The sequence below is a fragment of the Lolium perenne genome, chromosome 6 (assembly GCF_019359855.2).
Source record: "Lolium perenne isolate Kyuss_39 chromosome 6, Kyuss_2.0, whole genome shotgun sequence".
In the NCBI taxonomy this organism is placed as follows: Eukaryota; Viridiplantae; Streptophyta; class Magnoliopsida; order Poales; family Poaceae; genus Lolium; species Lolium perenne.
The window spans coordinates 215,059,239-215,071,426 of NC_067249.2; the positions used below are offsets into that span (position 1 = coordinate 215,059,239).

The window sequence follows — 12,188 nt, forward strand, 5'->3', positions numbered from 1 at the left end:
CAGGGCCAAGAGCATATCGAAAGCAAAGCAAGATATTAATCTTGTTGAATAAAGTAGTTGACTCGACATGGTACATACCTCATACAATAAGTTGGCGCAAACAAACTTCACGCACAAATACTACAGAAGTTAGAAATCTGCAAAAAGAAAAACCGTGGTTGCCCCGCTCCCGTCGCTCCCCCCCGTGGGGCGACCGGGGCGCCCCCGCCTCCTCCACCTCTAGCGCCGCTCCTCCCCCTTCCCCTCCGCCGCCGCCGGGCAAAGCCCGGGCGGTGCTGGCGGCGGCGGCTTTCCCCTTCCCACCGCGCGCCTGCAAGGCCCGACGGGGCGGTACGTGCCCTGGCCGTGGTGAGGCTCGCCGAGCGGCTCGCCGGCGCAGCTCCGGCCGTGGGGCCGCGAGGCTGACGGCCGCGGCGGGGAAGGGTCCTCGTGCGCGCCGCTGCTCCGTCCGCCGGCGGCGTGGACGCCCAGGGTTTGCTCGTGGCAGTGGGATCCGGGCTTGTGGGCCCGGATCCGGGCTCGCAGGGCCTGGCCGGCTCCTCTCGCTGCTGGTGGCCTTGCCCGCTGGTGGTTGCCAGCGCCTCAGCCATGGCTGGTCCTGTTGTAGTTCCGTCAGGCCCGGGTCCGGCGACCTTAATGTCCATTGACGTCGGAGTCCCAGGTTCTCGGGGGCTCTCCGGCGGTTTTGGTGTAGCTTGGGGGCTATGTCCTGGTTGGCTTTGTGGGATGGGTCCCTGGGCCGCCGCTTGCTCGCCGGCTTGGCAGCTTGCCCAGTACTGCAGCTGCCCCCGGCGGCTAAAGTCTGGTTTTTTTCCTTCCGATCAGTTTGGTCGTGCCTGTGCAGGTGTTGACGCCCTGGGGATGGTGGGGTCGTTGGGTTGCCGCCGACCTAGCGTCGTCGACGTCTAGATCTGGGCCTGGCCGAGCATTGCCAGCCAGTTGGCGTACACCTTGCGGTTGAGTCTAGTTGGGGCTAGTTCAGGTTTCGACTTTGGTTGGGGGCGCGACAGTGATTTCTGCTCTGTCTGCTCTACGTCCTCGCGATGGCGTCCGGAACATTGATCGGGTTTTGGACCTCGGCGAAAGCTGCACATGGCTGTGGCCTGTGCCGGTGACGGCGACACCTGCGGGTGTCGTTCCCTTGTTGAAGGCGTCCTGATGATGTCTCTCCTGATCGTAGTGATGGGCTCCATCCCTCCGTCTCAGCCTTCTATTCTTGGGGGCCTCGCTTTGGGCATGCCTCTCTGGAAGTGTCTTGTGGATCACCCTGTGATCTCCCGCTGGTGTCGCAGCCATCTCGCAGCGTCGGCCTGGCTACTTTTACACGGTTTGCTGCGGTAGCTGATGTCCTCCCTAGCGCCTTGGGGGGCTTTGCTAGGTCGGCGTCTGGTCGTGGTCTTGCCGGTGTGCTTATCCCAACGCCAGGGGAAGATGTTGTGTTCTTGGTCTGGACCTAGCCCGAGCTCCAGGGGTGGTAGCTCTCGGGTCTGGGTGAAAACTTTGCAGGACCTTTGTCTCTGCCGGCGACGATGACGCATACTTGCGCCATTCACCTTCTTGGAGGCGGCGCCGCAAGACCCCTCCCTCCTTTGGATCCTCAAGCTCTGCCAGGTGGCCGGCCCGTTGTTGAAGTTCCCCGTGGATTGCAGTCTTGGTGCGGTGGAGGTTTGTTGGTGTGGACATGGCCGCGATTGCTCCGGTGCTGCAGAAGACAAGGCTCCCTCTTCATGGATCAAGTTGACGCTTCAGCGGGCTTGATGTTATATGTGTTGTCTTTTGTTTGGGTTTCGGTTTGCGCTTGGCGCGTGTGTGTTGTAACTTCTGGTGTACTTCCTAGCCGGTTGATGGCTTCGTTAATTCAAAGCCGGGCTCATTTCGAGCCTTCCGTCTAAAAAAATCTGCAAAAATTAATATGACATTGCATTAATTCTGCAATAAATATATAGAAATGGTCGATGAAATATAATAAGTGATGTTGCTTAAAGTTATCAAATACCATAGGAGCACGACAGAGCAACATGAAATTAATCAGAAAACGAAGAGAAGAGTTGAGGTTTGTTCGGTTCGTCAACATAGAAGTTAGCACCGTTGGATCGATGAATGTTACTTCCACTGTGCTATAACATAAAGCCCACCATCACAGATCAATACTGAATGTGTAAAGGGAACCTGAACAAAGAAGGCATCATATTGTTCTTCCATAAAGAACTGATGACCTAAAATGTGAAAGAGAGCGGTCAGTGGGGTTAAGTTGTCCAGGCATGTAAGAATGTTTCAGTTCACTTGTCATCAGAAAGTAAAAAACCAGATATACCATGTAATCAACCCGCCTTAATATGAAAAATAAGGTGTGAGTAGACTCGAATTGAAGCAAGAGAGAGGAAGCAGATCTCGGGCAATACCTGGCCCGATGCTTTGTCTTACTCCATATCAGTGATATCACATACGGATCTACCTCGTTGTCACAGCAGATATGCCCTATTCATAAAACGAAAATCTCTAAAATTCAGAGGGAGAACATAATCAGGAAAAGGGAAGCACGCGGAAGAAAAAAAAAAGAGACAAAGGTGGAGCTCACCTGGCGTCGTGGTTGTCTCCGTCGCCGTCGGCCGGCCCGCTGTCGAGGTCGTGGCCGTGGTCGATGCAGCACATCTGCTTCTCTACGCGTCTGGTGTTACTTGCTTGCAAGCCCCCCATGCGCCGATGCTGCGGGCAGGTCGTCTTGTACCGGTAACCACGCCATCTCTCCGGCCGTTCGCAAGGTCTACTCTGGCGGCCGCGCCGCCGCTCTGACCGTTCGCATGCTCCAGCTGTGAAAATAGAGGGCGTGAGAGAGAAGTGTTGGAGACCTGGGAGGCACGGTAAGCGAGTAGGGACTGGGGGGAAGGGTGGACCGGTGGAGTCTGACGTGGTGCTCGTTTTGCCGCTGTAAACTGCAGAGCGCCATTGGCACGCCCGCATCCTCCTCAATGAAATCCAATCTGAAGACCTAGACATGGCTGCGGGTGGAGCTCTCCTGGTAAAGATGCCGATGGAAACATGAATAGAGATGAGGGTAAGCCAAGGAGGTGGGGAAAGGCATGGAAGAGGAGGCCTCCGGGGTCCTCCACCGCGGCACCCGCGCAACACCACCTGCCGCCGCCTACCTCTGAAGTCTGACCCCGCCGGCCGGCTCCAAACATTCTCGGTCGTATGTAGCTCCTCTGCATCCGTAGAAACCAGCAGCCCAAGCGGCGTCTCCGAAGGCAGGATATGGGGTGGGACTGCCGAGGAAATTGACCAAAGGCAGTCGGCGTGGGGATAGAAATAGAATGATAAAAATACAAAAAGGATAAGACAAAGGATATGAACGGAAAGAAGATCGTGGGCAACTCGTACACGGCTGTCACCACCTGTTTTGACTGAAATCTGCTGGAATGATCAGCATTACCCATCGCCCTTCTAACAGTAAAAACTGTCCACGCGTTAAGACTTAATTGGATAAAATGCAACCGTGAACAGTGTCCAATTCCAAAGCTCTGAGGTTTCAGCAAATGGGTTCAACTTTTATATATAGTACTAGGAAGATGTGGCGCGGCGTCACGCCGCGCCCGTGAGGGGACAACACAGATGGCTAATCGGTTAATAGTACTGTTGGAGATTACATGATGCCTACAATAGTATCATTGTCTAAAGTTACTGCAGAAAAGAGCAGGATATTAATAGTATTTTTCGAAATAAAAAAGGTGGTGGATAGTAGATTTATTGTGAAATAATAGAAAAACACAAAAATAAATTGTATTGCTGATTAGTAACGCTCAAAAATTACCGAAAGATAGTTACCTAAGGAAGTTACAGCTAGAAAAGTGTGGAATAATTGCTGCCAAATAATCTAGAAGCTCACTAATTACGGTAGGAGAAGTACTCACTATCGAAGAGATATCGACAAAAAATTACAGCTGGGAAATTATGTCAAAAAATTACTATCAAAGAATATGAAAGTACGACGGGCGATTTGTTGTCGATGAAATAATCACCGGCGAACAATTACCTAGGGTAACCACCATCGGGAAAAACACGACCGAAAAGTTGTGCCGAACACTTACCATCGAGACATAAAAAAGGGAAGTTAAATACTAACACAGACGAAGGGTAACTACGGTCGGAAAATTATGGTCAAAAAGGTGTGTTGGAGGAATACTATTGCCAACTGATGACGAATTATGGTCGTAAAACTACATACCCTCGAAAAAGTATGAAATTATAATTACAGTCGGAAATGTAAGGTTGAAAAGTTCAGCGGAGAAATGGTTGTTGGAAGATTGAAAAACGAAATATAAAAAAAGTGTTGTCACGAGCATAGAAAAATTACCATGACAAATTACGGTCTAAAAGTTGCGTTGAGGAATCGTCATCCAAAGATAAGAAAAGGTATTTTTAAAAATGACTGCCGTGGGAGCAAAGTACGTTCTTGACTAACACATGAATAGGAATCCACCACGAGCTGATCGGATGATCATGGATAGCAGTAAGATGAATTGGATTCCGTCTTTTTTTTTTGTCTGAACTCAATTATACATAGCGTGGCGACGGCATCAACACTGGCGTTACGAATTGAGGTGACATTCTAAGCTGATGATGCCTCTTACGGTCCAAAATTTTGATGAGTGTCGATCACAAAGTTTTATTTAAATCGGGGACGATGTCTCGTTTACTCATCTATATCTAATATGTATACAAATAGTATACTTGCAACCCTAAAAAAAATAGTATACTTGCAGTAAGAAATCTCAGTTTGAATTAATTGTTAAAATGTAAGTAGACCGTAAGAACTAAATGAAAAAGATTCAAAAGTAGATGAACTCTAATATCTGGATGATTCCAGAGGGAAAAAGGTTTTTAGTATATAAATATTATAGTAGCAATTAAATAATTAATCTGAGCTTATGTTTGTAGAAATCTTGTCGTAGAATTCAAAGCATAACATAGAAAATACTGGCTTTTTCTCAACTTCAAAGTATTTTATGTGAACCTTGTCCATTGCTAATCCTTTAATTAAAAATTTGGGTTAATACAACTTATATTTTTGTGTGATGCTTCCTTCAGTGAAAATTTAGAAAAAATATTTGCGACTAATAAAGTGGATATTGTGTCCAATGAATTTGTATGCATCTGGAAACCTATGCCTCGTCTAGTTATGATGGTAGTCAAAATGTCACTGATTTGGAAAAAAAGTTTATCAACAGTTTATAATTTCCCTAGGTTTCTTCTGTGGACTTTACGTAATTAATTCTTTTTTTTGCGAATGGAACTTGTATTACTCAAAAATTCAGAATTGCAATCTGAGAAGCAAATATAAACCATCAGGGCTAAAGCTAAGCGACACAACCGTATGGGAGTATCTCTTTTGGGAGCATGTTCATTTTTTAAATCTTATTCTGCAATGGTGTTTTCTTGTTTGTCTGTACCTTAGGCTCTAGGCATGAATGTGCCGACTACCGTCTTGGCAAACCCATCCTCTTGTTTCTCACCTTCTTTTCATTCCTCTCCCAGCTGAGAGAAAACCCATTGTCTTCTCCCTCCAAATCCAATCCAAGAACAAATCATCCAGCTCTGCATGTTATACCATTGATTTCACCATCCCTCATGCATTCCTTCAATCCAAGAAATTTTAACATGCACAACCGTTGGATCTTCTTCGTTGCAGGTATCCATCTAGTGTGAGTTCATCCTTTTCACACTATGGTGTACCATGTGATCTTCTGCTCCTAACCTCCCCTATGCGATCGATTTGACTTTCGCGCAGCTCTGAGGGAGATCGGGGCTCTTCTTTCCCGACTCTGTTGAGGCTGTTTGGTGATCATGCAGAACCACCAGGGTGATACAGCGCGACCTGGCCACCGTCCTTGCTTCCTTCAAGTGAAGCTCAAGCTCCAGACAACATCTCCGTGTGTCAAGCCTTGCTGCAGCTACAACTGTCTTCATTGACACGAGCTTGTAGGATTCTGGCTAGCGAGCAGCGGCCCAAGACCCTGCTCCTCGCTGCCTTCCTCCCTGATGATCTCAAAGCATTCAAGCAACTTCATTCACCCACGTTTTTGGTGAGTGCCTCAAACTGAAGATGAATGCCATGAATGCATTTGCATGTAGTTCAGTTTAATCTCCAGGCCTAACACTGAATTTTTCAGTTAGTGTCGAGGCAAACGTCACTTCAGTTTTTCTCTCCTAGGAATGCCCCTCCGTAGTTGTCAGCTATGTAAAAGTTCAGGGGTCAAAATCTGTTTGGGAGCTTTAGGTTTTGAGTTGTAATCCCACATAGTTCCAGAATAATTAGAGACTTCAAACTAAAAGAATCAAAGGTAATTCCTACTATGAGGTCCCAACTAATAAGAGTGCACAATGTGTTAAGCCTGGCAAGCAACAACTTCATTAACATACCAAGAATCCTTACATGGAGAAAGTTGAGGTTTCTAGATAAGAGAGACACACGATAATTATAGCACGACATTTGCACAAACAAAGTGTGTCATTACAAAATAGTCCAGTACAGAAGTTCAAATTTTTTTTGGACTACAGTGCAGACTACCTATGATCGACAGGGAAGCCTAGAGTCTCAGCATTGCCATTACAAAAATAATCAGACCACTTTACTGTATCACAAAAACTCCAGGAACCATAGGTAATAGCTGCTAATGGTATTTTCAGCTTTGATCGCTTTCCTTTCAGAATTTACTTCTCCGATAACCCATTAAGCCGCATAAAGATTGTTGCGATCTGTGATTTCTTTCTTCGGTTGATCCGTCAGGATGCTTTCCAGCAGCTTTTTTAAGTTCTTGGGAACCTGGGATGAATTTGGCGAAGCTCATTTGTGAAGGAAAATATGTCAATATTATCATCTGAACTGAACTTGTGAAAAGATAACGCAAAAACTAAGGTACATAGTGCAACAATACAAATCAGAATCTCCTTTTAAGATAAATTAAAAATCAACATAATCAGTGGAAAGTTAAGCAATCATGAGATGCTAACCATGCTTACTTTGGGCAGAACAACTATAAACCCATTATATAATATTTTCTCATATAGAAGAGGTGCATATCGTGGTGTAAGCAAATGGCGGATTTATCTCAAAAGCTATCTATTTCAATATTGAAACCATGTGTCATCCTATTGTCATTGACTTCAAAAAAGTTAACATATATATTCTGGAGCACCAGGAAGATGGCTCAGTTAAGAAGAACATTTTATTCATTGTTCCATCTATGTTGTTCTGCCATAGAAGTTTTTCCGTTCTACGAAAGCATAGAAAGTAGAAATCATTAGTTATGGGGAACCTAAAATGCAGTGCCTAACTATTTTCCTCTACAGCAGAAGAATTGTAAGTTCTAGATTTTCTTTCCAATGGTTTAAGTTTAACTCTCCAATCCGGTAGCTGTAGGAACCTAAAATGTACTACCTAAGTATTCTCCTCAACAACATGTAAGATCTAGAGTTTCTTTCCAGTGTTTAAATCTCTAATCTGGTACCTATAGGAACTTAAAATGTACTACCCAGCTATTTTTCTCTACACCGGAAGAAAGGTCTCCTAAAATTTCTGGTTACGGGTATTTAGCTGCAGGTATCAACAATTGCGGAAATCCTTATAAGTGCAGGATAGGGACATGAAACTGTCACATATGTAGTAGTGCTTAGCTCTCTATGTAAAATCCTACATCACATTATCAAAGAAGGCAGGCAGGGTTCACTAACCACTATCCTATAAATCTCCATGATGCACAACTCATGAGGAGAGTAAAAATCAAACACACTTGCAACATCTGTACTGAACCGATGAGGGTTCTCTGCTTCTGACTGGATGGTGACTCACTGAATACACACTCAACGTGTTGGTACTGCTCAGAGTGCGTGCTCAGAGTGCGCAGAGAAGCTGACATTGGTAACATCTCTGCACATCTTGTGTAGGTGCTTGCATATCGTTTAATCTCCTTCTTTCATGTTCCATAATCTGAAGAAAAAAAAGCGGTGGAAAAAAAATCATCCCATCTGTTTTCTAATATTTGAGGAAGTAATTTTCAAAACCACTCTTTGAACCAATATAGTCTATTTTTTAGGCAACTGGAGGAAAATCTGTCAAATGATCATTTACATCAGAGAAATTAATATTTAAGTAAATTTTTAATTTCTATTCCGAAGCTTGACCACGCAACTCTGTATTCTCTCTAAAAACAACAGCTCTGGACTCTATGTTGAAAACTCCTAGACTAAAACAAAATTGTTCAGCTAACACTGTTCTCACATGCCCTATTAGACAGAAGGCACTAATTAAACATCATTCATTTAGACATTTCATATTAACCACTCAATAAAGAGCAGGTAATACCTTTTGAAGGTACATACTAAAGAAAATACGAAGCACAATGATACCTTTTTTCGAAATGGAGCACGATGATACCTGAAAGAGAAACGAATCTTCTTGGCCTCCAGGTCATCCCTAGTGTATTGTCACATGAGCTCCAACACCTAAATGCACAGAAAAATAATCATCAAAGATAATGATATCACCAAAGCCCAGCAGATATCTCTCAATCAACGACCTGGCATGTCCAGTAGATTAGAGTTATTGAATAAATTCGACTATAAATACTTTATGACAAATCAGACGGAAACTAAAACACAAAGTAAAAAATGAGAAGAAATAGAGAGAGAGAGCGGGGGTGGGTGGGGGGGCAAGTAAAAGAAGAGAAGAAATGAAGAGAGAAAGCGGATGATGCGTATTGTCCAGAACACTTGCACCTATTTAGTTGCCTCATCTATATATTCGTTTATCTATGCTACCTATGAACAACACTGGAATCTTTTGTGCACTTATAATACCAAAGTGGGTGTATGGTGTATAGAAATCTGGGAGAACCAAAATAGGTTTTCTTTCATTAATTACAGAAAAAGCACTATAATTTAAGTCAAATGGCTCATTTGAAATATATAGATCTTACACTATAATTTAAGATCCCAATAGAAATGTGGATATACAAACCAACCGATAGAAGTGTAATGGCGGGTGGCATGTACATTTGTTCCCAACCTCACCTCTGCTTGTGCTTTAAGTAGGATCTTTCTGTGTTTACCCTGGTTGTATCATTGGGAAAATTCCACATGGACTGAACAAATTTCAGTACAACAAAACTCCAATGTAGACTTTATCAGCTATTCATTTCTCTCATCAAAGGGATCTGCCAAAGACAGAAATCATGTTTTCAAGTATTATGTAGCAGGAACAAAATTGCACTGTTAATTAATAACTGAACAATAGTATAGTTGAAAAAACCAAAGGTGGGTGCGATCAATCATTGTCTGAAAGGTTGAGAGGGGATGGATCACCTGGCCACGGAGTACCTGCTCTAGTGGTTGCCGCAATAGCTGTCAGGGTGATGCAAAACATCGCCGTGGCCTTGGAGTCTCCGAAAAGATCTTGTAGTTGTCCCCCTCGCAGGCTGTTTTCCATTTAACTCTACCCCAAGAGGAGCGTCAGCCTGCATGATAATGCGCGAGCGATCCTATTTAGGCTGGAAGTAACAATCAGGATGATAGCTTGGGAGAAACTAATAGGAAATCTGAAACCTTCTCCAGCAGTATGGCAGGGGAACACCACCGTTTCGTCAGAGACAGCTTGGAGGCAGAGTGAGAATGCCAATGAGCAGGCAAAATTCAAAAGGTCACTGGTGTCCATGTGCTCTTTATACAACAATCTATACCAAATATAAAAGATCAGAAAATAAAATTCTGATTGTACGAAATCAAAAGTGATTGGACTCGCTAGCAGTACCATATGATATATGTACCCAAAAATTCTAACAGAAGCTCCTCTTCATGAGGAATAACATAGAAAATACTGGCTTTTTCTCAACTTCAAAGTATTTTATGTGAACCTTGTCCATTGCTAATCCTTTAATTAAAAATTTGGGTTAATACAACTTATATTTTTGTGTGATGCTTCCTTCAGTGAAAATTTAGAAAAAATATTTGCGACTAATAAAGTGGATATTGTGTCCAATGAATTTGTATGCATCTGGAAACCTATGCCTCGTCTAGTTATGATGGTAGTCAAAATGTCACTGATTTGGAAAACATCAATCTCGCATCTCTCCGTCCACGCGATACAACAGCTTCTGTGCCTGGAGCTTGGTGCAAGAATTCGGATGAGGAGGACAACAATATTTTGAAATTACAGCAACATACTAACAAAATGATCATGATTACGCATCAAACAAAGGCATATGCGACATTCTCGATAATTTTTGCTTCCAAGTTGCATATGTACCTGTCCCTAATGACGTTGATAAAGGAGCAGCCCGGTGGTGGTGATGGCCCATGGGATATGCTAAAAGTTGAATTGATACACCTCTAAATCTTGCAAGGATTGTTGGAGCATTATTCAATCAAGAAAAAAATCCTCACAAACATACCATCAAATAGTTGGCACGCATCAACCTGGTGAGAGAGAGAAAGTAGGAGGCGCTGCAGTAACATGCACGGGGTCGGAGTTCCCCGCAGTCAGTCGTGCCTGGTCGCGCACCGAGGGAAGGGAGAGCAGGCGTATCCAGGACGGCGATGGGAGCACATCGGCGACGGCCAAGACATCGAGGAAAACCCGGCTTAGGCCTCGACTGCCGGTGAGGACGGAAGCGCCAACGATGGCAGGAGATACCCCGCTCAGGCCGCGTCCGCGGTGACCGATGAGGTCGGCAAAGACGTGGGAGGCAGCGTCGAAGCCACGCCCAGTCCTCCAGTCCCGAGGGTACTGCTGACCGCCGGCGGAAAAAGGGAGGTGGGGTTACCGGTCTTTGTGGCCGGCGGAAAAGCAGGGAGATGGGCTGCTGGTCTGCGCGCCACCGGTATGGCGAGGAGGCGCTGGAGGAGGACGGGGAAGGTGGAGGAGCGCGCGCGGGGGGGGGGGGGGGGGGGGGGGGCGTGGAGGAGCTCGGATAGCGGGAGGGTGACGCGGTGGGGATTGGAGAGAGAACATTGCTTTGACTTTGACTGCCACCAATTCGTTCGCGAGAATTCCATCGTGGAAAGAGGAAGATGGACACCGCTTAACTATCTCCTGTTTTACCGGTTGGACTGAAACAACCGGGAACCAGCAAGGCAAAGAAGTCCGTAGAAACCGGAAAACATCGGGAAAAAAAGGAAACTGACATAGAACAGCCGGTAACTGCCGATTTTTACGCCAAAAATAATTAGAGCAGTGTAGAAACCGTCCGTATCTACAGGAAAAAAAGGAGACGCGTCAAAGCATGATTGGAGGAATCGCTAGAGGAACAGTTCCAAAATCGTTCTCCTTTCAGCATATGGGTTCAACTTTTATATAGGTTATAATATATTTACTAGGAAAAATGCCCGTGCGTTGCACCGGGAAAAATTTACACGTTCAACCCATTAGAATGGCTGAAGTTCCACCGCCATCACCGAGGGTGGCCATTGTGTGGCACTAATGATAATACATCGTTGTGTGCACCGACGGTGTGCCGTTGTGTATGTCACACCGATGTGATCAATCCAAAGGCGACCAGCTTGGCCAACACACATGACAAAAATCATTGAACCTCACCAATCAAGAAATGATCAACATGAAAGGAAATAACATCGGGAATACATGCAAAATAAGTTTTCGTTGGCACGATGTTGGCGTTGGATTAGGATAGACTTAGTTGTTATATTATTATTTTTTTCATCCCATGACATCATGGTATCATTGCATTGTATGTTTCTGGGATGCTATTGCTAAACCCTAAAAAATATTTGCAAACTTTGTTTTGCAATTTTATTCTAGCGTTTATAAATCTTTTTCCCATTTTCATATTTTATATAAAATGAAAAATATACTTCCTCTGATCCTAAAAACATGACACTTAATATGGATATGAGGGAGCAATATTCTTTTGATATGTTAAAAATAAAAAAAGTTCCCAAATTTTCGAAAATGGTTGCATTTAAAAATCACAAAAATCAAAGGTTATACTTTCATATGTTTATATTTGTGTCTCGATACCTCTCGATTCGCGCGCAAGCCCAACCTCCCCTCTCTCGCCATATCCCTCCTCCCACTGCCACCCTACCGCTCCATGGCGCCAGTTTGAGCTATGCGATACCGCCCAGTTCCTCCCGATGTGCCACACGTCACGTGATTCCTCTTGTTCCTCTCTTCCTCG

General features: G+C 44.7%; 2 long non-coding RNA genes across 10 annotated transcripts; both read right to left on the reverse strand.

Annotated features, from left to right (window-relative positions):
* Positions 1-509: 509 nt before the first annotated feature.
* Positions 510-3,319, reverse strand: LOC127306077 (uncharacterized). Of its 3 annotated transcripts, none has more exons than XR_007854380.2 (5): positions 3,147-3,319; positions 2,579-3,016; positions 2,403-2,478; positions 1,997-2,216; positions 510-1,898 (listed from the first exon to the last, which is right to left on the reverse strand). It is a non-coding gene; the product is annotated as an uncharacterized lncRNA (long non-coding RNA). The 3 variants fall into 3 exon arrangements; XR_007854379.1 differs by lacking the exon at positions 510-1,898 and having other exon boundaries at positions 1,904-2,216; positions 2,579-2,810; positions 2,895-3,016; positions 3,147-3,318; XR_007854378.1 differs by lacking the exon at positions 510-1,898 and having other exon boundaries at positions 1,904-2,216; positions 3,147-3,318.
* Positions 3,320-6,383: 3,064 nt separating this feature from the next.
* Positions 6,384-10,940, reverse strand: LOC127306075 (uncharacterized). Of its 7 annotated transcripts, XR_007854376.2 has the most exons (8): positions 10,443-10,938; positions 10,298-10,357; positions 9,598-9,725; positions 9,358-9,509; positions 9,067-9,209; positions 8,432-8,499; positions 7,729-7,984; positions 6,384-6,820 (listed from the first exon to the last, which is right to left on the reverse strand). It is a non-coding gene; the product is annotated as an uncharacterized lncRNA (long non-coding RNA). The 7 variants fall into 7 exon arrangements; XR_007854373.2 differs by having other exon boundaries at positions 9,598-10,357; positions 10,443-10,940; XR_007854377.2 differs by lacking the exon at positions 10,298-10,357 and having other exon boundaries at positions 10,443-10,937.
* Between the last annotated feature and the right edge of the window lie 1,248 nt (positions 10,941-12,188).